This window comes from Equus przewalskii, chromosome 3, assembly GCF_037783145.1.
Source record: "Equus przewalskii isolate Varuska chromosome 3, EquPr2, whole genome shotgun sequence".
Taxonomy (NCBI): domain Eukaryota; kingdom Metazoa; phylum Chordata; class Mammalia; order Perissodactyla; family Equidae; genus Equus; species Equus przewalskii.
Genome location: NC_091833.1, coordinates 39,888,279 through 39,916,180, shown reverse-complemented (window position 1 = coordinate 39,916,180; position 27,902 = coordinate 39,888,279). Strand labels below are relative to the sequence as shown.

At 38.0% G+C, this 27,902-nt stretch overlaps 1 pseudogene; it reads right to left on the bottom strand.

Moving 5' to 3' along the window:
* Positions 1–5,738: 5,738 nt before the first annotated feature.
* Positions 5,739–27,902, bottom strand: part of LOC139082618 (all-trans-retinol dehydrogenase [NAD(+)] ADH7-like) — a 31,397-nt pseudogene continuing 9,233 nt past the window's right edge.

Below are 27,902 nucleotides of genomic sequence, written 5' to 3'. Positions count from 1 at the left end.
ATAAAAATCAGAGCAGAAATAAATGCTATTGAAACAAAAAAGGTAATAGAAAAGATCAATGAAACGAAGCTGGTTCTTTGAGAAGATAAACAAAATTGACAAACCCCTAGCCAGGCTTACAAAGAAAAAAAAGAGAGAAAGCTCAGATAAATAAAATTAGAATTGGAAGAGGAGAAGTAACAATGGATACCACAGAAATACAATGGATTATAAGACAATATTATGAAAAACTGTATGCCAACAAAATGGACAATCTAGAGGAAATGGATAAATTCTTAGACTCTTACAACCTCTCAAAGCTGAATCAAGAAGAAAGAGAGAATCTCAATAGACCAATCACAAGTAAAAAGATTGAAACAGCAATCAAAAGCATCCCAAAAACTAAAAGCCCAGGGCCAGACGGCTTCCCTGGAGAATTCTACCAAACTTTCAGAGAGGATTTAATACCTATCCTTCTCAAGCTACTCCCAAAAATTAGGGAAGATGGAACACTTCCTAACACATTCTATGAGGCCAACATCACTCTGAAACCAAAGCCTGACTAGGACAACACAAAAAAAGAAAACGATAGGCCAATATTGCTTATGAACATAGAAGCAAAAATCCTCAACAAAATATTGGCAACCCGAATACAGCAATACATCAAAAAGATCGTACATCATGATCAAGTGGGATTTATACCAGGGACACAGGGATGGTTCAACATCCACAAATCAATCAACGTGATACACCACATTAACCAAATGAGGAATAAAAACCACATGATCATCTCAATAGATGCAGAGAAAGCATTTGATAGGATACGACAGCCATTTATTTTTTTTACAATAAAAACTCTTAACAAAATGGTAATAGAAGGAAATTACCTCAACATAATAAAGGCCATATACGACAAACCCAGAGCCAACATCATACTCAATGGGCAAAAACTGAGTGACATCCCTTTGAGAACAGGAATAAGACAAGGAGGCCCACTATCACCACTCTTATTCAACACAGTACTGGAGTTCTTAGCCAGAGAAATTAGGCAAGAGAAAGGAATCCAAATAGGGAGTGAAGAAGTGAAACGCTTGCTGTTTGCAGACAACATGATCTTATATATAGAAAACCTTAAAGAATTCATTGGAAAAGTAATAGAAATAATTAACAACTACAGTAAAGTTGTAGCGTACAAAATCAACTTACAAAAATCAGTTACATTTCTATACTCTAATAACGAACTTATAGAAAGAGAACTCAAGAATACAATTCAATTTACAATCACAACAAAAAGAATAAAATATTTATGAATAAATTTAACCAAGGAGGTGAAGGACTTATACAATGAAAACTATAAGACATTACTGAAAGAAATTGATAATGACATAAGGAGATGGAAAGAGATTCCATGCACATGGATTGGAAGAATAAACATAGTTAAAATGTCCATACTACCCAAAGACATCTAAAGATTCAATGCAATCCCTATCAGACTCCCAATGACATTCTTCATGGAAATAGAACAAAGAATCCTAAAATTCATATGGGGCAACAAAAGACCCCGAATTGCTAATACAATCCTGAGAAAAAAGAACAAAGCTGGAGGTATCACAATCCCTGACTTCAAAATGTACTATAAAGCTATAGTAATGAAAACAGCATGGAACTGGTACAAAAACAGGCACACAGATCAATGGAACAGAACTGAAAGCCCAGAAGTAAAACCACACATTACAGACAGCTCATCTTCAACAAAGGTGCCAAGAACATACAGTGGAGAAAAGATAAAAAACTATTCCTAAGTAAGTTTTCCTGGCAAGATAGTAGGAGGCCTTTCTGTTCACTATTTGGCCAATGACAAGCTCAGAAGTGAGAAATTATTCCACAAAGTTTCATAATGAATATTAAATATGTAAAATCGTAACATGTATCATTTGTAAAAATATAATTTACGGAAGCTCTAGGCATAAAGTGGAGTTCATTTCAAAAACTGATCTGAGAATATAAATGTTTATTCCTTCTTGAATTTATTTCTTTTGATGTAACTATATTCATATACAACTTTAGATATCCTTATTTAATATGTTGTTTAAATTTGAGATAAGAGACATAAGCATTAATTTGTTTTTTTTGTTTTCCATATTTTTCTGGTTAAAAACGCTTTTTTGGGGACAGTTTTCCTTCATTGATTAGGTCCTAGTGTCCTAACTATAGACATGTCTAATGGATGAGGGAAATGTCTCAAATGATTCTTAGGTGTAGAGTGTACATCTTTATAAGCCATGGTGATTTATCAGGACTTTGAGAACTGCCATAGCTGCCCTTGGCTGCTGATGCAGGTACTTCACAGACCAGCTCCATATCCTTTTCAGGTGTTTCAGCTGTGGTGTTTTTTTTAAACCTCGATTGAGCCTAGATCAACAAACTGGTAAAACAAAAGAAAGCTTTTGACCTTTGGGCTGAAGTCACTTTCATTGGGAAATATTCATTGTGTAACGTGGCTCATATTTACCGGGACACTTTGCAATCTACCTAGGCAGGACTGTCTAAGCTACATGACATCCTTAAATGGAAACCCTCAATTTTTGCTATGTCTACCTTACTTATTTTTCTTATAAAGTGTTTTACGTTTTCATGTGCTTTAATGTTTTATCCACGGCCAATAAAAGCTCAATAACAAAATAAACCTGCCCTCTTGAAAGAAAATATATCACTACAAAATATTTTGTAAAATATTTAAATTTTATTTAGAATTTTTAATGTATTATATGCACATAGATATGCCAGTGCAGTTGGACCAAATCTAAAACATTTTTTAAGTGGAGTCATTACTAAGTAAATAAGGACTTAGGGACTAATGGTTCTACTTTATTGACCTGAACACCAGGATACAAATTACAAGGTGATTCCAGCTGCACTTTTATATCTAAGTAGTATAAAAAGGCATATTTCCTGAAATATTAATATATGCTGGCAAATAGTCTCATACACCCTTATAGTATGCTTCTTCCATTTCTCTCAGTTATATAATGATGATTCGTAAAGTTAATCATTGACAAATGTGCCTTTCCCTTAAATCTCCCTATTTCTTTTCTAATCTAATCAATTAACTTGTATCACACAATGGGCCGATTTCAAAATCTAATGCAAGTTAATCTATGACAAGTGTTTTTAAAAAATATTTACATTTGAATTTTAAAAAACAGTTCCAATGTGTTAAAGGCCATCTGTAAAATGAATATTACTTTAGGAAATACAATACCATATATTTACATGCTAAATCTGCTCTAAGTGGTGGCAGCTGGTTAAAACTCCTTTTAAAAAAGCTCTATTCCAACATAAAAATCCAAGCATATTTTTTTCAAGATATGTAACTACAGCCAAAGAGAATGTAAATTTTAAATTTTAATGTTGTTGACCAAAGCCCCGGCTAATTCTCAGGTGCTTGTAAGACTCTAAATATTTATTTCAGGGCTGGCCCGTGGTGGACGGTCCACTTCTGGGCGGCCCGGGGTTTACTGGTTCGTATCCTGGGTGCAGACGTGGCACCGCTTGGCACGTCATGCTGTGGTAGGCGTCCCACGTATAAAGTAGAGGAAGATGGGCACAGATGTTAACTCAGGGCGAGTCTTCCTCAGCAAAAGGTGGAGGATTGGCAGTAGTTAGCTCAGGGCTAATATTCCTCAAAAAACTATATATATATATTTCATAAAGATTATATCTCTTCACCAAATCCTCTACTTCTGCTTGTATTTGTGAAACAGAGCCGCAGTCCACACAGTGGAGGAAAGTGTGGAAAGGGAAGCCCCAGGTCACTACCACATAACACGGATCTCCTGCCACTTCGAATCTCGAAACGTCGGGACGGTTTGAATGCTGAAATGTAAAACAAGAACAGTTGAAGTAATTGTCCTTCCTATCTGTTATGGCAAACTTCAGGGAAATTCTGCTACTGGAAATTCTTCTGTGCCAGAGGTCCTCACCAGTTAATTTTATTTCTTGCGGCTCTGTGATAAGGGAATCTAAACTGATTCTTGAAGCATCACTTCAATTGCAACAGGCTGACAACAGGAAAGGGATTTTCAGGCCGAGGAGAAAGTATAAATAAGACTAGGAAAGTGGAAAAGGAAGGCTAATCCAGTGTGTTTAGACTTCTGGATGCCTAGGAGACTGTAAAAGTAGATAAGACCTACTCCCTCACTTTAGCCCCAGAGCCCAGCACAGAGGCTGCAGTAGAGGGGCTACTAAATTCTTAGTTGCACATGACTGGATACCTTAATAAATGAAAATAGATTGTGGTCCAATAGTAAAGGCTTTCAAAACCATGCTGAGGCATTGACATTTTGGAGCAACTTGAGTTTCTGCAGCTTAGAGAAAGCCTGGCTAGTATGGTAGAATACAGAGGGCAGGAAACCTATTATCACGCTGCTGTGTCAACATGTCCTGGTGAGAGATGATTAGACAGAACTAAGGTAACTATCATGGGCAAGGAGAGGGAGGGATGTTGGAGGGGAAATGAGGTTGCATCATTGGGGTTTAGCATCAGTTTGTATGTGGTAGGCAGGAGTGAAGAAGAAGTCAAATGTGATGCTATGGCTTCTAGTTTGTAAAAGAAGAATAAGTGGCATTGTTTGCTGAGATAAGACATACTAGTGGAAGAATTATTTTGGGTTGAAGTTGATGCAAGTGAGACATGCAAGTGGAACTATGCAGGAAGTAGATGGAAATTAAAGAGCTTAGGTTTGTAAATGTCAATTTGGAAGTCACTGCATTAAGGTGATAGTTGAAGCAAAATTCCTGAGAGAGGAATTTATGTTTCTTTGGTCCACAATGAGTAGCTATTTTTCAAGCTGGCCATACTAAGCTATTAGTTTTGCTTAACTGAGTAAACTTGTCTGGGGGGGTGGGGGGGAGTTCTGACAGTTTAGCCCATTTTTTTCTTGCTTAGAAAGAATTTAAACATATGTTCATAATACAATGACTCCGTGGTCTAGATCAGATGTAGAGACAAGACACAACATTGCAGAATCACTCAGGCGAAAACTCAGTGAGAATTTGGATCTCAGATTCATGTGCAGTTGCATTTTGCTAATGAAACCCAAATCCATAGCACATAGTGGCTTCTCAGTAAATATTTACAGACCCAGGGAAAGAAACCCCATTTCATCCAGCAGGTAGGCTCTCTGACTGCTGTCCCAGACACCCAAAGGCAAACACCATAGCTGACATTTGTGTGAATTCCTCGCTCGTTCTACTTCTACCCTTGCTCAACCCTCAGAAGCAACAAGAGTACTGACAAGAGCATCCAGGTTTACCGGGAGCTTGCCAGCTCTGTCAGAGGAATTCCAGGGTGGGGAAAGGAGCACAGTGTTTGCATTGAGCTTGCATCCTCCTGCTGCCCTTACAAGGTATAGCGAGTTATTTATTTGCTTCTCACGACACTAGTTTCTTCAACTAAGAATGGTAACAATAATAATACCTTGCCTGCAAGGATCAGAAGAAAGTACATTTGAAATAGCACTTGAGAAACTGTGAAGTAAGGAGGTTTTGTGGCATTACTTGAAGTGAGCATCTTTATAATGAAATAAAAATAGCCAAGATGAAATCAATCCAGTGCAAAAGTCCAGAGGACTTTTTAAAATGGTTAATATAGACAATGATATACTAAGTCTACGAGGCAGAAGTAATCAGCTATATCAAACTTGCTAGATTAAATAGTCAGAAATAAGATATGAAGGAAACAGGTACATTTATAAATATCAAATTTTAAAAGTAGCCTGTGGGGAGGAGACAAGATCATCATTAAAAAGGAGATATCTTTGGCCTGAATAAAGCAATTCAAATCCTTCCTTGATTTTTTTAAAATGTAAAACATGGGTTATCAACTGGTCCAGGTCAAATTTCTCTGCCAGGAAATCAGTCACTAGTTTTAGAACATCATCTCTGCTTTTCCAACCTGTAAAATAAGCACACATTTTCTCTTTAGACTTTACTAAATAATCTTTATATTTTATTATCTTATATTTGCTCCTCTCTCTCCTACGTTATTACCTTTTACCCACATTGGACTATTCTCAACAGCACACAAATAAGCTTTATTTCTCCCATCTTAAAAAAACAAAGGCAAAAAAATCCCACAAATCTTTCTTGACCCCTTCATTTCCTTTTAGCTGCCCCATATCTCTTCTCCTTTTACGTAAAACCTTTACAGAAGGAATTGTCTCCAACTCACTGTTTCCCTTTTCAGTTCCTTTCATACCCATTCTGTCTTGAGCCCACTCAGCACTCTGCTGTTACAGCTTTTGTCAAGGTCACCCATGACACAAACAAGGGTCAACATGAGGCTAAAGCTTGTTCTCTTTCCATAACATTACCTGGCTGGTTGATATGAATGAGGTTCTTTAGAGAAGGGTCCTTAGAGGAAATAAGCCTTGAATGGAGGAACAAATAATAAGAGATATAAGCTAAGCCTCCTCACTTTGACTATTTGTGGGACGTGGGGATATTATGGGTTATTCAGTACTGTTAGAAGTAAAATTCAGTTATTCAATAAATATCTTTGAGTACGCATGAAGGACCAAGCACCCTTCCAGAAGCTGGGACTATAACAGAGGCAAAACATCCCCAGTCCCTGCGCTCAGGAAGCATGAGAATCCTCTCATTTTAGTGCAGAGAGACTGACAATAAACAAATCAGTCAACACAGAGAGGAGCACACAAGAGAAAAGGCAAGCAGAGTAAGAGGGCTAGGCAGTGCCAGAGGACCGGGGTGGGGCCCTGGAAGGAGGCGAGGAAGGAATGCTATTTTATACACCTCAGAGAAGCCTTGCCTAATAAGGTGGCATCTGAACCAAAACATAAATGAGCTAGCCAGAAATCTTGGGAAAGAATATGCCAGAGAGAGGGCAGAGTAAATGCAAAGGCATTTAGGTGGAGTGCAGGCAAGCCCGCGCAGGGAGGAGGCAGGGTGGCAACAGAAGGAAGTAGCTGCGGGGCCTTACAGCCAGGGCACGTTTGAGGATTTTATTCTGAGTGAGAAAGGAAACCATTGAGAGGGTTTTGAGAGAGGAGTGACCTGATCTGATTTCCCTTTTAGGGGGTCTCACTCTGGCTGCTCTGTGGGGAATACTCTATATGGGAGCAAAGGGCAAAAGCAGGGAGACCATTTAAAAGGTTACCATCATGCAGGAAGGAGATGACGGGAGTTTGGACAAGTGATGGTGCTGGTGAGAAAGGGTCAGATCCTGGATATATTCTGAAGACAGAGCCAACAGGATTTGCTGAAACATTCATTGTATGAGAGAAAGCATGTAATCCAGAGTTCCAGGCCTGAGCAACAGGAATGACAGAACTGTCGTTTATTGAGATGGGAGGAGATGGTGGAATCAGGGGTGGTTTCAGGCAAAGTTAAATTTGCATGTCTATATGGGTATATGAGTCTGTAGCTTAAGTAGCGTCTAGGCTCAAGATGTAATCTGAAGTGTGATGAATAGGGTGTATTTAAATCCATGATACCAGAGGAGATCACCTTGGAAGTATTGTAAATGTAAATAAGAAGAGATCTGAGAACCAGCCCTAGGGCACACCAAAGCTAGAGGTTTGAGGGACGTGGAAGATTCCCCAGTGAGGGAAAAGGAGGGAGAGGAGGAGAAAATATTTAGAAGCCAAGTGAACATAGTATTTGAGAAAAAGGGAGCCGCCAGCTGTATCAAATTCTGCTGATAGTTCATGTAAGATCAGGACTGATAATTGACCATTGTCTGTGTCAGTCACTCTGGTGTGAATCTCAACTATAAAACGTGACAATTCCTTTTGTTTATTTTGGCTTTGGGTCCACAATTTTTTTCTGATGCTATTGTGAATTGAAGCAATTCTATTTTTCATATGTTCTTGTGTATATTGAAAATAACGGATTAAATCAGAACTTCCTGTCCCATAAAATCATTCCAATAGAGACATTGCCAATGTCTCTCATTCAGGCCTTTGGGGAAGTTGATTTCCAGATCCTAATATTAAAAATACACCCATCAATATTAGCCCTAAATCAAGGTGAGGAGTAGGTAACTATCTTTTGCATCGTGGTCACAGTCTCATTTTAGATTACTTCAGACCCATCCTTGGAAGAAGAACCTTTAAGGGAGATATGATGAGAAAACAGGCTTCTCTAACTTACCAAAGAAACAGAGTTAAAGCCATCACCCCCAGGCCAGAGGGTCTGCCATCCACACCTCCAAAAATGCATCCCTTTCACGTGTGACCGGTGAAGAGCAGCCTGAGGTCATAGGTGAACATCTTGGCTGATGGAGGAGCACCTACCACTACGCTGGTCCCATAGTTCATATGGCAGGATCCAAGGGAATCAATCTGAGTTTAAAATGAAGGAGATTATTTCTTATTTTTCTTAATATCTCCTGGGTTCAGAAATGCACTATATACCATCACAGTTCCAGTAATTAGTTCAGATTCCAAGTCATGATGTTAAATTAGGCCCACATGCCTTTTGTTTTCTGCTTGCTTTAAAAAATTCTTAACACAACTCTAGTCTTAACTTAATTCTTCCATACATTTTCCCTTTAATGCAGAAAGCAGAAATTAATGTGGTCATTGTTCACAGCATTTTCAGTGTACAATGGACAAAACACAGGGGGAAATTCCTGTGATATTTTCCGACCAATATCACAACTTTGGATAAGCCTTGAAAAATCATTTGAACTAAGATAAGTTGAATTAACCATACTAAATCAATTAACCTAGTTTTTTTTTGAAGTTTAGTATGAAAATTAACTAAAATACTTAAATGTGGGACAATGGAGTTCCTTTTGTTGGCAGCATCTCTGAGACTAACCCACATTTTCTGGTCACTCACCCATCTGGTTATTCATTAATAGTTTTTTGAATATTTGCTAGATTGTGGCAGTAGATGTTGGCATTTTTCAGAGATCAATGTTCATCAAAGTATCATCTGGAAAACAACAGGCCCTAATAATATATCCAATCCCGCATATTGGGTCTGTGAACATACAACTTAGAGTGCCATTTGTTGCTATAGAATAACTCTAAGTTACATGAGGAAAGGGGTGTGACAACAATGGTAAATTAAAGGCTACTTATTCTTAAATTACCAAGAGCATTAAAGCAAATTGAATCTTCTACTCAACTGTAAGCAAGATTGACTTTGTCCCATATTTCCAAGTCTCCTTATCCTACGCCAGGCTGGGGCTTTCTAATTCCAGGAGCTCTGGACCTGTTTCTCAGACCTAAATGGAGGTCTGGTGCTGCCACAATGGAGGCATATTTTAGAAAGTTGAAGGCTCTTATTTTAAGGAAATTCAGATATGAGAAAACAAAGGTCACGTGTAAAGAGTGAGATGTTGGATACATTATGGATTTGGGGGAAGAAACTGCCAAATTGGGAATAATCCCTTTTCCCCCTGATACCCCTCCTTATCTCTGCTTAGGGAGTCACTTTGTGCTATTTGGCTGATTAAAGTTCAAGAGATGGAAGCACCTTTGCCAAGAAATCCACATATATAAGGTAGATAACATTTAAAAAGTTTGCCTAGATGGTTGACTACCTGCATTCTAGTCACATGAGCGTGGTGTGATGTGATACTTAACTTTGGTCCGGCAGACCTGTGCGTAAGTGTGAAAGAATTCAATCTAAAATGGAAACTGTAGGACATAAAATGGAAAATCGAATACCTACACCCTCAGGAAAACAAAACATAAGGACTGAGAGATTATTTGTTCTCATAAATGCCTGATTACAGAAGACTGAAATATATCCCTTGGCTAATGAACATTCGCCAAGAATCTCTCCCCATCCTTAAGCCAAGAAACTTACTGCTTGGACTTGTCAAAAAGATGAGGAAGATTGGCTCTGAGCTAATGTCTGTTGCCAATATTCCTCTTTTTGGCTTGAGGAAGATTGTCCCTGAGCTAACACCTGTGCCAGTTTTCTTCTATTTTCTACGTGGGGTGCCTCCACAGTGTGGCTGATGAGTAGAGTAGGTCTGCGTCCAGGATCTGAACCCACAAACCCCAGGCCGCTGAAGTGGAGCATGTGGAACTTGAACCACTGGGCCACGGGCCGGCCCCTAAATAGGTATTTTAATTGGTATCTAGAGGCTTCTAAACATATTCAAGATTCTAAAATTGCCTCTTTACAGAATACTATTTCTAAGTTAACTGAAGGAAATAAACAACAGAAAGGACTTACAAAAGCACCTGAGGGCTCTTCCTCAGCAAGGTTGGCTGTTTCCCCTAACCCCACTGCCCCACCTCCTCTACAGCCACATTTGCCCTCTTCTAAACCCCTTCCTTTGTCTGAACTCCCTTTCTTCTCTAGTGCTGAAACCTTACCAGCTGAGCCTGTTAAATCTCTCTCTTTTAAAATTAGGCCTTCTGAGGACCCTACTAAACCAGTAATTGCTTACATCCCATAGAACAAACCTGAATTTAGAGCTATAGTAAAAGAATTTTCCAAGGTAATTGATGATCCTCATAGATTTGTTGAAGAATTCAATATTGTGATTCAAACTTATCCACCTTGCTTCCCAGAATTAATCCACATGCCTGTTGGAGAAGGTCAAGCCCAGCATTAGATGAAAACTGCTAATTGGGAAAGTCCTGAACAATTTTTAGAATTCCAAGTAAGTCAACCACCAGCTCTTTCACATGAGCAAGCTCGTTCCATAGCCAAACGCTGCTTCTTGCCATCCCGAGGGCTCTCCCTACGTCAGTAGACTGGAATAAAATTCAAGCATGCACCCAAAGCCTGATGAATCTGTTCATGGTTACTACAGAAGACTTCAAATTGTTTTTAAAGGAAATTCTGGAATTTCAGGAATTTCAAGGAAAATACAGGAATTTTAACGGAAATTCCTGTAGACGTTAACTCCAGCGGTGTCGCCTTCAATTCAATGTTTATAAACATTTAAACAGAGATCTATCTCCATTAGTCAAGAGAACCCACATAGAATAGGAAACAATGTCCACCCTGATCTCTTCAACCCAGCTAATCAACGTCTGCACCATAGAAGATAATTCCAAAAGAAGGGCAAATAAAATCTTAAATCTTCAACTTCAACAGATGGACTCTCCCAAGCAAAGGCTCCCTACTAGACTCTGTCATTATTGTAAAAGCCTGGCCATTGGAAAAGGGACCGCTACAAGGAAAAAGGTCTAGACGACTACAGCTTTCCAAGAGCCAAGAGTCAGACTCATCCCAATGATGGGCCTCCAAGGAAGAAGATGGACTTTTTCCCATTCTACCATTAAATGGGCTGGGGAAAGCTACTCTCCGGATTAGAGATACATCCCTTACAATGATGGTTGACAGGAGCTACTCCATCAGTGCTCAACCCCACTACAATTAAACAGTTTCTTCCTTGGAGTAACATATTTATTCAAATAATGAGGGTCTCAAATAAGCCAGAACATGTCCCTATTTCTAAACCTATGCCCTTTTGATTAGGACCTTTGCTAGAAAAACATCTTTTTCTCCTCAGTGAATCAGCTGCTGTCTACTTATTGGGATGAGATTTACTAGAAAAATATCATGCTGCCATTTCTTTCTCCTGAAAGGGAGAAATAACTCAAGTTCGAATCCTTGAACTTAAATCCCTTGAGTCTAATCCCAAGAAAATCCCAAACCTTTTTCTTTCATATGTACTTGAAAAAACAGGGAAAAATGAAACTTTAGACTCATCTCCATTATTAAATTTAGTGTCCTCTACTCTATGGAAAAATCCTCCATGAACATAAGCAGGAATTCATAGTGCCATCTCCCTCCATTAATATCCAAACTTATCCCTCAAAAAAATCTCCCTAGAATTAATCAATACCCTGTAAACAAAGGCGTTTACAGGGCATCAGACCCCTCATAGAGACTATAAAGCACAGGGATGAATTCTCTCTTGCACTAGTCCTTGTGATACCCTTATTTTACCTGTAAGAAAACCTGATGGTTGAAAATGGAGATTTGTCCAAGATCTCTAAACAATACATAACATTATTATTCCTCACCATCCTGTTGTTCCTAATTCCCATACATTATTAGCATCCATATCTCACCATGATTGATTTATGCAGTGCATGCTTTAGTGTTCCAGTTGATAAGGCTGGCCAGTATCTTTTTGCCTTTACCTGGGAAGGACAACAATCTACCTGGAGAGTAATGCCCCAGGGTTTTACTGAAAGTCCTTCTTACTTCTCATACATTTTATTTTATTTTTATTTATTTTTTTTTTATTATTGAAAACATGCTGTCATGTTTAATTTTCAGAGATACTCAGGCTCTTCTCTTTTTTTATTGCAGTAACATTGGTTTGTAACACTATATAAATTTCAGAAGTGCATCATTAAATTTCGATTTCTGTGTAGATTAAAGCATGTTCACCAACCAAAGACTAATTACAATCCATCACCATACACATCACAAATTTTAAAAGCTAACCTAGATAATACAGAATTTTCTGGAGGCTCCACCTTACTACAATACTTCAGTGATTTACTTCTCTGCTCACCCTCCAAAGCTTCCTCACAAGAAGACAGTATTCACCTCTTAAAACTCTTAGCCACTAAGGGACACAAGGTCTCAAAAGAAAAGTTGCAATTTGTTCAAGTCCAATATTTAGGACATTTAATCTCAGAACAAATTTTATACCTAGATCTTGGTAGGCTTCATAGCATCTTAAGCTTCTCAAAACCTAAAACCAAAGATCAATTATGGGATTTTATTGGGTTAGCTTGTTATGTCACAATTGGATTCCCAACTTCTCCTTAATGGCCTGGCCCCATATGCCTATTAAAAATGACTACACCAGGCTGGCCTGGTGGTGCAGCAGTCAAGTTCGCACATTCCACTTTGGTGGCCCAGGGTTCACCGGTTCAGATCCTGGGTGCAGACATGGCACCACTTGGCAAGCCATGCTGTGGCAGGCATCCCACATATAAAGTAGAGGAAGATGGGCACAGATGTTAGTTCAGGGCCAGTCTTCCTCAGCAAAAAGAGGAGGATTGGCAGCAGTTAGCTCAGGGCTAATCTTCCTCAAAAACAAAAACGACTACACCTCACCCTATTATCTGGGAAAACCAAGACGACTTGGCCTTTGAAACCTTGAAGGAACACTTAATAAATCCACCTGGCCTTCAACATCCAAACTATCAGCTACCCTTTTTTCGTTTTTGTATATAAAAAAGAAAGAAACGTCCTGGGAATACTTACCCAAAAACCTGTGGCCTGCCACCAATCTCTAGGTTACTACAGTCAATAACTAGGTGCTGTGGTCCAAGGTTAGCCTCATGCCTTAGGGCTATCCCTGCTATTGCTGTTCTGGTAAAGATCACTGAAGAAATAGTCATAGGATCTCTTTGACCATCTTTATACCTCATGCTGTTGAAGCTCTCTTCAACTTACACCACACCCAACACCTGTCAGCAAGCCATCTTACTTCTAATGAAATTCTCTTGCTAACTGCTGCTCATATCACTCTTGTTTGTTTTAACAATCTCAACCCTGCTACCCTTCTTCTGTCTTCCACGTAAAAGATTCCCCGTGACTGTTTGATTTTGATGGATCACCTATAATCCCTCATGATGACTTACAAGAAACCCCCTTAACAAAGATTGATTTCTCATGATTTATTGATCGCTCTCACCTGAAAAATGAAAATGATAAATGTTGTGCTAGATGTGCGATATCAACCCCTTTTGAGGTCATTGAGGCTGCACACTTACTTTTAACCATTTTGGCTTGACAAGCTGAATTATATGTTCTCACTAAAGCATCTATTCTAGCTAAAGGTAAAACTGCAGACATCTATACTGATATTCGATATGCCTTTGGAGTAACCCATGATTCTGGAATGTTATGGAAACAATGAGATTTTCTTTTTTTTGTAGCATGGGCTTTGAGCCATCAGCTTGACCGCTGATGGTGCTGGGGTCTTAGTAGCTGAGGTCAGTCATATGGGTGCTGCATGTTTATGTAACTGTTCCCCAAAAGAAACCCAGATACCATGACTTGGGTGAGCTCCCCTAGTTGACAACATGTGTTGTGACACGTTGCAAACAGAATTGCGTGCTGTGCATGTGACACCACTGGGAGAGGACAACTAGAAGCTTGCATTTGGTCTCTCCTGGACTCCACACTATGTGCTTTTTTTCTTTGCTGGAGTTAATCTGTATCCTTTCACTGTAATAAATTATAACTATGAGTATAATAACTTTCCTGAGTTTTGTAAGTCCTTCTAGTGAATCATCGAACCAAAGGGGGGTTTTGTGGGACCCCCAACACACCCTCATATTATAAGTTTGACGTATTTTCCATAGGCAAAGGGAAAAACGTGTTCATTCAAGTTATTTGACTTAAGATATAGTTCCAGGAAAAAATTATACCTAAAAGTGGAGAATGTCTTGGTTAACATTATATTAGCCAAGTACTAATATGGTAGCAATACATCAAGTACGATGAAAAAAAAATTACAAATACTAACGTAAAACTATATCAAATGTCCCTTCTTTCACCCCTATCTTGGTAGAAAACTCTTAGTGGAAAGGTGAAAGAAGGTGAATAAAGACCAATGATATAATGAGAGTTTGAGATTTGGGACACAAACTATTAATGAAGCAATCATGTTCACTTGCATAATGGGAAGAGGCTTCTGCTTAGATGGAATAGACAGAAAAAAAAACCAAACTTCTCTGAGCAGGCAGGTGATTGTTAAACGGAGAGTGATGTTGAGGAACCAACCACATGAGGGCTCAGTAGATGAGTGTTCCAGACCATCAGAATAGCATGTGTAAACGTCTTCATGCAGGAACAGCTCAGCAGGTCTTAGGATAGCAGAAGAGGCAAGGATGGCTAGATGACAGAGAGAGGATGAGATTGTTACCAGTATGGAAGCTACTGCAGGACTTTTGACAAAAAAGTAACGTGGTCCATTTTATGTTCTATAAAATTTCTCTGGCTTGTAAATGGAGAATTACTGGAGATGGTCAAGAAGAGGAATGAGGACAACATAAGGGAGGCCATTGTATCTGACTAGTCAAGATATGATGATGGTAGTGAGGTGAAGGAAATGGAGAGATTTAAAATATACCTTTTAGGTAGAGTCAATCGTTCATGCTGCTGGATTGCATATAAGATGGCAGAGAGGAAAGATCAAGAATGAAGAAAACTGGAGTGGGCATAAATATGTTTAGGGAGCAGAGAGAAAGATAATTCAGAATTCAGTTTTATACATATTTAGTTTGAGATACCTGTGAGCCCTCTAAATAGATATGTCAGGTAGGGAGTTGAATAAAAGAATTTGGAGCTCAGAGAGTTAAAGACATAAATTTGGAATCAACTAACATAGCGATAATTTTTTAAGCCTTTGGAGTTGGATGAGACCACCACAGTATGCAGACTGCTTGGATTGCTTACGGGAGTGGTTTTACTCCTTATGAATTGTACGTTATTCGACTTACTTCTTTGACTCAATAAGAGTACCGTAAGTGGAATCCAAATAATCACTCTTAAAAGCTCATTCATGCTTTCATATTATATACCAGCTATTATGGGTGGAATTGTGTCCCCCAAAATTTATATGTTAAAGTCCTAACTCCCAGTACCTCACAGTGTGACCTTATTTTGAGATAGGATCTTTGCAGAGGTAATCAAATTAAAGTAAGTCCATTAGGGTGCACCCGGATCCAACATGACTGGTATCTTTATAAAAAGGGGAAATTTGGACACAAAGACTGGCACAGAGGAAAGACAGTGTGAAGAGGCATGGGGAGAAGACAGTCAAGGAGAGAGGCCTGGAACATATCCTTCACTCACAGCGCTTGGAAGGAACTAACCCTGTTGACACCTTGATTTTGGGCTTCCAGCCTCCAGAACTGGGAGACAATAAATTTCTGTTGTTGAAGCCACCCAGTCTGTGGTGCTTTGCTCTGGCAGCCCCAGCTAATTAACACACCAGCATTGGTATTTATATTGTGAAAGAAAAAAATTAATTTTAGATGTGAATCCAAATTTTAGAAATTGAATGTGGAGGAAGTGTGAAGGAAGTAAAATCAAATCTAGACATTTTATTCCCACTTACTTAGAAATAAAACTTCTAATATGAATTTTTTATTTTTCTCCCAGTTTATTTGGTATTGTGTAGAAATGGCTTGCAAGTAAAATACGTTTTCAAGAGGTTTTTTTTTCCAAAAATCTTCAGGATTCCAAGAAAATCATTTAAAAAAAAAAAAGGAAGAAAGTAGCTCCCTCTGCTTCTTACCATGTCAGTTTTAACAGCGGCCCCATATCTGGTGGAAAACCCACAGCCAGTTAAACAGACTTTCTCTGGAGGAGCTATGTCATCAGTCCTGGCAACAGAAGAGTCATTCCCCGCTGTGTGCTCAGGAAATGTGCTAGTGTGCGTGAGGCGATAGACTTATTTGTCCTTGCTTGTAAATCCGCTAGTTCCATCACCTGGTACTCCACAACCAGTAATGCCATTTGATATGTCAAATGCATACATTAATTAATTCAATTTAAAAATTAGCACAGAAACCATTTAAATGGCATTAGAATAAAAACGACTGAAACTTACTCCTAACGCAAAGTTTGCCATCTGGGTTTCAGTAAGCGTCACATTCTCTACACTGAGGCAGAAAAAGAGGGATGACTTTGTCACCTAAAGGAAAAACATCATGATATAAGATGTTGGCCACTAATTTTAGAATATTAAATAAAAATGAATTGAGCCCACGCCACATGCAAGAATTTCTTAAAAGTATTCTAAGATTTTTAAACACCATTAAGTTTGCTTGCTAAAGGTTGAGATTTTGCCAAACTAAACCTCACTCTGTACAATCCATTCTTTCATGCTCTTACCCTCCTAAATTGTGTTAAGGCTCTCTCTAATAATTCCTAGTTGTGCTGTTTCCTTTGATAGGATAATCAAACACTGCTTCTCTCAAACTGGTGACTTGACATCCGCATGCCTGGTTTCACCGTAGTGACTCCTTCTCCAATGCGCTCCACAACCCCAGTTGTTTCATGTCCCACAGTCACTGGAAACTTAGACACCATTGCTCCTTTTCTCACATGGTCATCCATGCAACAGATTCCTGCAGCCAAAATCTGTGTTCGAAGACAAGAACATTGCACCAAACGGCAAACTGGTCACTTTAGAGTTGGAAGAATCTTTAACTCGCTCTTGAAAAGATTATAATTGATCATCTACTATGATTGCCTAATATAACAGTGTTGACTCCTAGAAGATTCTGAGCCTAATATCAACCATCAAACAAGAGCCCCATCATCAAGGGATTTACAATATTGCTGCCTCTGGCCGTACTTTAAATCTCAGTGCCTTTCTGTAGTAAATTGATGCCCTTATAAGGGAACCAGACTGCAAATGTTACCATGTGGCTAGCACAAAAGTAGATCTTTTTTTATAGCTAGGCCATCCTAGGACTCCTAATGAAAGGTCGGGGGAATGGCATGCAAGAAGAAAAGTGAGAGGCAAAATCTTACTGTTACTACAGTACTCAGGTAACAGGAGAAGGTCAAAGAAATAGCAGCAGGGATGCCTACTCAACAACTTGGCGTCCCAACCAATGCTTGGGTTCTGCCCAAAGGAGTGGAGGGAAAACACTCCAGGAAGTTGTTTATCTGGGCACAAATGAGTTCCCCATTCTTTGGGAAAAGTAATCTCAATCCTATCTGACTCCCAGAAGATTTTAAAAGAAGTTATTAATCATGATTATTAACCATTTTTTAAAATCAGACACTGTGTCAATAAAAATTCAACATATAAAAGTTTGAATACAGCAGATTAACAGCATTGTTTTTTAATGAATAGTTGTCATTAATTTCGTATCCAGTATGACTAGCTCCTGAACAATAAATAAGAATCCGTACGAGAATTAATATCCAAAATTTGGGAAACATCTCCTTATTTAAGCATCCAACTTCACAAAAATGATGTGTACAATATAGGTGTGATAGTTTATGTTTATGCACTCTAGGGCTCCTTATCTTAATACAAACTTCCTTAGCCTTTCATGGGGCAACTTTTGTTTCCTCAATAAAAAAGAGTTTCTTCTGTTCCCATAGCACTGCTGCTTTGCATTTAGTAACCTAAGAAAAAGCTGAGAGTTATAATGGGTCCAAATTATGTCTTTACAAATAAGGACTCCTCAAATAATATAAATATGGACAGAAGATTCCATATAATGGTCTAATTTACCCGGGATGGTTTTCATTGAGCACTAGAATTGTAATCCTAAGAGATCATCTCGTGTACACGTGTGTTTGATATATGAGAAAGGTAGCCCAGAGAGACTCAACGATTGATCTGTGGTCACACAGCACATGAGAAGCAGAGCTCGGCTGGCTCTGAAGTACACCGTTTCCAGTGCTTTGCTTTTTACCTGTGTTCACACGATATTTCACTAAACTAGGTTCTTATACTACAATTAAAATCTCTGTATCCCTTTTTGCACCTAGCCCAGTTTTTGCAATTCTTGATAGTTGGGGAAGTTAAAGCTGCTCATCTTTTAGAACTGAAAATTAAAGAGTGGGGATACTCACTGACTAGCCTCCAGTCCTTCAAGTGGTTTTCCTGCAATTGTTCAATCAAATGGCTTTGCTGACATTATCAAGTTCAGAGAAAGAGAAACTCTTCCTGCCTTCTCATCCCCAAATATGTGTAGGAATCCCATAAAATATTTTAATTAATTTGCTCACATGCAAAATGAATTATCCCTTATCCTATTTGTCACCTAATGCAGCATTCCCAGAGTGCCGCTTTACATGGTTACATGGCTCTTTTGCAAAGAAATTAAATGTGAGAAATGAAATGCTGGAAACAGATGGGTGACTGAAAGCCATCAGTAACTCAAGTTAATATTCATTCTCTGCCTCTCTAAGGAAAATGTTATGGGTCACTGAATAATGTGGCCCAGTGTGGAGGTTAGAAATCTCACTTCACAATCCCACACAAATTCCAGCTGGATTAATAGTTGAGATTTATTTTTTAAATCGAACTATTTTATCAATCAGTAAAGACATAATTTTTATCAAATATATGGAGCATGGAGGAGCTTTTATGCTTAAGAATGATAGAAAACAGCCATAAAAGAACCTCCCAAGAATGAAATTTTTGAGCAGTAAATAGGTCTTCCAAATTTAAGACATTTAAGCAAGTCTGAGGGAGAAATGCTTAAAGCAAAAATGACAAAAGTGAATATTTTTAGTATATACAATGCTTAATAGAGTTTATGTGGAAATCATGCAGACTTCACTGCTACTACTCCTGCCCTCCCACGCATCATCCTCACACCAGAGTCACATGCAAAGAGGGAAGGAGGAAAATACAACAAATTAGTAAACATATAGTGAAGTGTTGGTTCTTTTTGGTTATAAAAAGCATTTTTAAGTTAAAATAATGAGACGTAATTCTCTGTCTATTGAGTTGATAATGACTTTTTACTTAATGAAAATATACAGTATTGTCAAAGTGGTTAAATGGACGATGTCACTCGCATCAACACCTTTGGAAAATAATTAGCAGTATACATCAGGATATATAAGAATGTTTTATTTTTTCTTGTAGATGGGTCACATTTTATTTTTTTAGCAACGTTGTTGAGATATCTTTGACATATAACCATTGTATATATTTAAGAAATATAATTTGATGTTTTGACATATGTATACAGTGTGAAAAGACCACCACAATCAAGCCAAATAACTCATCCATCACCTCTACATAGTTACTATTCCACGTGTGTGTGTGTTGAAAGATTTAATTTGAGATCTCTCAATTTCAAGTATACAATACAATAATGTTAACTATTATCGACATACTGTACATTAGATCTACAGAACTCATTCATCTTGCATAACAGAAACTTTTTACCCTACTTAAGAATATTTTGACCCTTTCATCCTAGAATTCCATTTTAAAAATCTACCTTAAGGAAATACTAAACTCAGAAAAATCTTAATATATATTAGAAGTCATCACAGCCCTATTTATAAAGGGAAATATATAAGCAATATGTATAAACAAATATGTAAATAATAATAGAGAAATGATAAAGTAAATTGTGGTAAATGAAGATATTAGAGTTAGGCATTTAAAAAATGCTTATAAATTCTAATAAATTTGGAAAATGCTTCCATTAAGTTGGAAAAATAGGACAAAAGTATTTATATATTGTGTGAATCCAACTATATAAAATATGAATTGAAAAATGTAAGGAAGGAAATACAAACAAAAATGAAATAAATGGTAGTCTTTAGGACGTAAGACTATGGCTGATGTTTTCCCCATATATTTCCTTATTATCCAAATTTTCTAGAATAAGCATTGTTATAGGCTCAACTGTGTTCCCTCAAGAGGCATATGTTGAAGTCCTAAGCCCCAGTACCTCAGAATGTCTCTGTATTTGGAGATAGAAGCTTTCAAGAGGCACTTAGGTTAAGATGAGGTCATGGGGGTGGGCCTTGATCCAGCATGACTGGTGTCTTTATAAAACAGTGGAGGTTAGGACAGAGACACGTACAGAGAGAAGACATATGAAGACACACAGAGAAGACAGCCATTTACAAACCAAGGAGAGAGGTCTCAGAAGAAACCAACCCTGCCCACACCTTGAGCTCAGACTTCCAGCCTCCAGAACTGTGACAAAACAGATTTCTGTGGTTTAAGCCACCTAGGCTGTGGCACTTTGTTATGGCTGCCCTAGAAGTCTAAACAATCATCTTTCACTTTTTTGGTGAAAAAAAAATTATTATAGAAAAGAAAGAAAGAGAACCCTTTCTTTCATGAACTACACTGAAATACTAGAGCAACTTGGGAAATACATAACCCTTATGCAAACCAAAATTATGTAGCTTTTATGCTATATCTTAAACTATACACTGTCTCATTAATTATAACTGGAAAATGCTACCTTGATGCTACTGAGTTCTCCATTATTGGAAATGTTCTAACAACGACTAGATATCCACTTTAAGAGGTAGCATAACTGGAATTCAAGCATCTTTTCATTGGATGGAGTTGCAAGTTTTTAAGATTTCTTCCAACTCCAGGATTTATTAATTTCTGTAGATAGAGTTCCTAGCTTCTGTAGTGCAAAATTAATTTCCAAATTAATCTAGTTTTGCTGGATTCCTGACCCAAACTAGAATGCTTTTATTCTAGTTCTCAATTCTAGGAAAATTAGTTCAAATTCTAACATCATAGGGCCTCATCACTTGTCATGTTACCCAGACTTCAAGTGTCATCTTCATTTTTCCAAAACCTTACGGTAGGCTAAATGCAAAGTTGTTTAAATAAAAATGAAGCAAGCAAAAGTAATTAACAGACATTCACTCCTGTCCAAAGTGTCCCTGGAGACATTTGGTCCATACCTAAAGGTCCTTGAAATTTGGTCCTATCCAAAATGTCCACAAGTATATTTTATCTATGTCAATGGTCCTTGATATTTGGTCCCATCAAAAATGTCCACATGCATAAAACATTTCTGGGTTCAAATATCTTATAACTTTTTTTATACTTTTAGTTTACAGCATTAATATGTAAAAAATAGTATCATATTTTATTGGTCCAATAATTGTGTTGTGCCCACATTGCCAATAATAACCCTTTTTGCCTTGGTAGGCTAGCTGGTAATGGTAATGGGATTAGGTAAATGGGTTGGGGTTTGAATCTTGCAGAAAAGCTGGATTTCTATCAACTATGTGTGTGGACAAAAAGTCCTACAGTTAGGGGCTGGCCCCATGGCTGAGCGGTTAAGTTCGCGCGCTCCGCTGCAGGCAGCCCAGTGTTTCGTTGGTTCGAATCCTGGGCGCGGACATGACACTGCTCATCAAACCACGCTGAGGCAGCGTCCCACATGCCACAACTAGAAGGACCCACAACAAAGAATATACAACTATGTACCGGGGGGCTTTGGGGAGAAAAAGGAAAAAAATAAAATCTTAAAAAAAAAAAAAAAATCCTACAGTTAGACAAAAGTTTGGGAATTTGTAACTAAAAGCCCTCCGTTACAAGAAATCCTCAAGAAGGCTCTCATACCTGAAAAAAGAAAAAAGGGAGAAAGGGGACACAATCCACAGACTAGGGAGACCGATGGATAGAACCAGAACAGGATAGCAAATATTCAATTATAGCATTAGGGTAAAGGTAAGGAAACTACCAAAACAAGGACGATCTTAGCACTCTAACTACCAATTAATAAGACAAGTTGGAATAAAAAAATGAAAATAATTATTTAGGAGGGGAAGAGCAAAGGGTCTAAATCAGTATTGGTCAAGTAAGTAAGAGACCACCAGAGAATAGACTATATTATACACGAGATTCTAAATACAAACTTCAAGGTAGACACTAAAATAAAGTACAGAACAGAGTCACGAATCATAAACAAGGAAAAATCTAAGAAGCCCAGCATAAGAAATTGCAGTATTAAATGGGTAGTCTAAAGCAAACAGGAAAAGAAATGCAGGAAAACAAGATAATGAGCGACAGATTAACAGCACTAAGTCCACATGCATCAATAATCACTCTCAATGTGAACGGATTGAACTCTCCAATAAAAAGACACAGAGTGGCAAAATGGATTAAAGAACATGATCCAACAATTTGTTGCCTCCAGGAAACACACCTCAGCCCCAAGGACAAACACAGACTCAGGGTGAAGGGGTGGAGGACAATACTTCAAGCAAATAGCAAGGAAAAAAAGGCAGGTGTTGCAATTCTCATATTAGACCAAGTGGATTTCAAAGTAAGACAGATAAAGAGAGACACAGAGGGACAATATATAATGATCAAAGGGACACTTCATGAAGAAGAAATAACACTTATAAATATCTATGCACCAAACACAGGAGCACCAAGATTCATAAAGCAACTATTAACAGACCTAAAGGAAGATGTTAAAAACCACACAATAATAGGAGGGGACCTCAACACCCCACTCACATCAATGGACAGATCATCCAGACAGAAAATCAACAAGGAAATAGTGGAGCTAAATGAAAAACTAAAACAATCGGACTTAATAGACATATATAGATCACTTCACCCTGAAAGAGCTGAATACACATTCTTCTCAAGTGCACATGGAACATTCTCTAGGATAGACCATATGTTGGGAAACAAGGCAAACCTCTACAAATTTAAAAAAATTGAAATAATAACAAGCATCTTCTCAGATCATAGTGCTATAAGGCTAGAAATTAATTACAAGAAAAAAGCTGAGAAAGGCACAAAGATGTGGAGACTAAACAACACACTACTGAACAAGCAATGGATCATTGAAGAAATTAAAGAAGAAATAAAAAAATACCTGGAAACAAATGAAAATGATAGCATGTCATACCAACTCATATGGGATACAGCAAAAGCTGTATTAAGAGGAAAATTCATCGCAATACAGGCACATCTTAACAAACAAGAAAAATCCCAAATAAGCAACCTTAAAGCACACCTAACTGAACTAGAGAAAAAAGAACAAATGAAGCCCAAAGTCAGCAGAAGGAGAGAAATAATAAAAATCAGAGCAGAAATAAATACTATTGAAATGAAAAAGGTGGTAGAAAGGATCAATGAGACAAAGAGCTGGTTTTTTGAGAAGATAAATAAAATTGACAAACCACTAGCCAGACTTACAAAGAAAAAAAGGGAGAAAGCTCAAATAAACAAAATCAGAAATAAAGAGGAGAAATAACAACAGACTCTGCAGAAATACAACAGATTATAAGAGAATACTACAAAAAACTATACGCCAAGAGAATGGATAACCTAGAGGAAATGGATAAATTCTTGGACTCCTACAATCTCCCAAAGCTCACTCAAGAAGAGGCAGACAATTTGAACAGACCAATCACAAGGAAAGAGATTGAAATAGCAATCAAAAACATCCCAAAGAATAAAACCCCAGGACCAGACGGCTTTCCTGGGGAATTCTACCAAACTTTCAGAGAGGATTTAATACCTATCCTTTTCAAGCTATTCCAAAAAATTAGGGAAGATGGAACACTTCCTAACACATTCTATGAGGCCAACATCACGCTGATACCAAAACCTGACAAGGACACCATGAAAAAAGAGAACTACAGGCCAATATCACTGATGAACATAGATGCAAAAATTCTAAACAAAATTTTGGCAACCAGAATTCAGCAATTCATCAAAAGAATCATACATCATGATCAGGTGGGATTCATACCAGGGACACAGGGACGGTTCAACATCTGCAAATCAATCAACGTGATACACCACATCAACAAACTGAGGAATAAAAACCACATGATCATCTCAATAGATGCAGAGAAGGCATTTGACAAGATCCAACAGCCATTTATGATAAAAACTCTGAACAAAATGGGCCTAGAAGGAAACTACCTCAACATAATAAAGGCCATATACGACAAACCCATAGCCAACATCATATTCAATGGGCAAAAACTGAACGCCATCCCCCTGAAAACAGGAACGAGACAAGGATGCCCTCTATCACCACTCTTATTTAACATAGTACTGGAGGTCCTGGCCAGAGCAATCAGGCAAGAAAAAAGAATAAAAGGAATCCAAATAGGGAGGGAAGAAGAGAAACTCTCGCTGTTTGCAGACGACATGATCTTATATATAGAAAACCCCAAAGAATCCATTGGAAAGCTGTTAGAAGTAATCAACAACTACAGCAAAGTTGCAGGGTATAAAATCAATTTGCATAAATCAGTAGCATTTCTATACTCCAGTAAGGAACCAACAGAAAAAGAACTGAAGAACACAATACCATTCACAATCGCAACAAAAAGAATAAAATACCTTGGGGTAAATTTAACTAAGGAAGTGAAGGACCTATATAACGAAAATTACAAGGCCTTTCTGAGAGAATTGGATGACGACATAAGGAGATGGAAAGACATTCCATGTACATGGATTGGAAGAATAAACATAGTTAAAATGTCCGTTCTACCTAAAGCAATCTACAGACTCAACGCCATCCCAATCAGAATCCCAATGACATTCTTTACAGAATTAGAACAAAGAATCCTAAAATTCATATGGGGCAACAAAAGACCCCGAATTGCTAAAGCAATCCTGAGAAAAAAGAACAAAACGGGAGGCATCACAATCCCTGACTTCAAAACATACTACAAAGCTACAGTAATCAAAACAGCATGGTACTGGTACAAACACAGGTGCACAGATCAATGGAACAGAATTGAAAGCCCAGAAATAAAACCACACATCTATGGACAGCTTATCTTTGACAAAGGAACTGAGGGCATACAATGGAGAAAAGAAAGTCTTTTCAACAAATGGTGCTGGGAAAACTGGAAAGCCACATGTAAAAGAATGAAAATGGACCATTCTTTTTCACCATTCACCAAAATAAACTCAAAATGGATTAAAGACCTAAAGGTGAGACCTGAAACCATAAGGCTTCTGGAAGAAAACGTAGGCAGTGCACTCTTTCACATCAGTATTAAAAGGATCTTTTTGGACAACATGTCTTCTCAGACAAGGGAAACAATAGAAAGAATAAACAAATGGGACTTCATCAGATTAAAGAGCTTCTTCAAGGCAAGGGAAAACAGGATTGAAACAAAAAAACAACCCACTAACTGGTAAAAAATATTTGCAAGTAATACATCTGACAAAGGCTTAATATCCATGATATATAAAGAACTCACACAACTCAACAACAAAAAATTAAATAACCTGATCAAAAAATGGGTAGGAGACATGAACAGACATTTCTCCCAAGAAGATATATGGATGGCCAATAGGCACATGAAAAGATGTTCCTCATCACTGATCATCAGGGAAATGCAAATCAAAACTACACTAAGATATCACCTTACACCCGTTAGAATGACAAAAATAACTAAAACAAATAGTAACAAATGTTGGAGAGGTTGTGGAGAAAAAGGAACCCTCATACACTGCTGGTGGGAATGCAAACTGGTGCAGCCACTATGGAAAACAGTATGGAGATTCCTCAAGAAATTAAAAATAGAACTACCATACAATCCAGCTATCCCACTACTGGGTATCTACCCAAAGAGCTTGAAGTCAGCAATTCCAAAAGTCCCATGCACCCCAATGTTCATTGCAGCATTATTTACAGTAGCCAAGACGTGGAAGCAACCTAAGTGCCCATCAACAGATTTTTGGATAAAAAAACATGTGGTTTATATATACAATGGAATACTACTCAGCCATAAAACAGAACAAAATCGTCCCATTTGCAACAACATGGATGGACCTTGAGGGAATTATGTTAAGTGAAATAAGCCAGATAGAGAAGGACAATCTCTGTATGACTCCACTCATACGGAATTTAAACATGTGGACAAAGAGAACAGATTAGTGGCTACCAGGGGAAAGGGGGGGTGAGAGGTAGGCACAAAGGGTGAAGGGGTGCACCTACAACACGACTGACAGACAATAATGTACAACTGAAATTTCACAAGATTGTAACCTATCATTAACTCAATAAAAAATTTAAAAAAAAATAAACCAAAAAAAAAATGTAAAAAAAAAAATCCTACAGTTAGAGAAATGCACAGAGGACGAAAAGTTGAGGATGGGCTTTTGCAATGCATGGGAATTTGATTGGATATGGCTGGGTCCCTCAATAAGAGTGGAGTTTGAAAGGAGGAGCTTGGTCAAGCGCTGTGTAGAATGGTCAGTGAGCATGTCGATGTAAACACTGTACAGTGTCTTGATTTTTCAGGAGCAGTGAGAATGGGCGTGGCTCTCCCACCACACAGTGGTCGGGTGTAATAGAGCCATGAGTGGGATGCCAGACATCTAATTAGCTCCTACAACTATCCCATCACCCAGGGTTAATAGATGATGTTTCCCTTGAATTGATGTCCTATAGAGATATGATTGTGGTAGACTGCAAGAAGCTTCTGCAGCTGTTTGGAGAGATTTTAGTGGGTATGACTCCTACACTTACCTGGCAATTGGCATGGACCACTGTGCTCTTGGCTGGTGCCTATCTACTAGCTGATCCAGCTGGCTGAACCAGCTGTCAAACCCGTAAGGCATTAGTAAGGGTTCCATTATCAGTAAACAAGCAACCGTTGGTCCAGATGGCTTCAAAAGAAAAAAGATAACCCTTCTGTTATTTGGCAATATGACATCTTTATTTGAAAATTCTCAGCAGAATACGGCAGAAGTAGTATACTCACAAAAGGAAAAGCCAATGCGATATTATAATGATTTTTGTTACCATTTCAAATCCTTTAACAGAGAAAGAAGTAAAAGGTATGGCATTGTGAAGAGAGGAGAATGTTCAATGCCAATTTTGCAGCTAGTTAGGATTTGGATAACATTATAATCATTCAAGATGGGACAAAACAACATCAGCACGATGTTGGTGTTGAAAGGGAAGCAAGGAAAACCCTGACTAGGTGAAAATGACACACAGAAGGAGAACCAAATGCAATTATCATCACAGGTGCTTCAAAGAACTCTCTGCAATATTCATGATGAAGACGTTCTGTTAATGCTACCAGAAAGAAACTCATTAAAGAGGCAAATAAATAGAATACAAAACAGACATCGACCTCCAAACCCAACTCTATGTCATGGAATTGAAATTACAGAGAAGTATAAAGTGACCAGACAAGGAGAACCATTTCATATGCATGATTCCTGTGCTCAGGATGACAAAAGAATTCTTATTTAAACAACTTGACAGTATTCAATATTTAAGTGCCAGTACCACATCATTCAGTGATGGCACCTTCAAGATGGTACCAACACAGTTCACTCAGTATTTACCATGCATGATATAGTATTAGGTTATACTATGACATTGATTTATTCACTAACAATGAAAAGGTAAGAAGATGCTTACAGACAAGTACTTGCATTTACACAGGAAAGAAATCTTGACACTAAC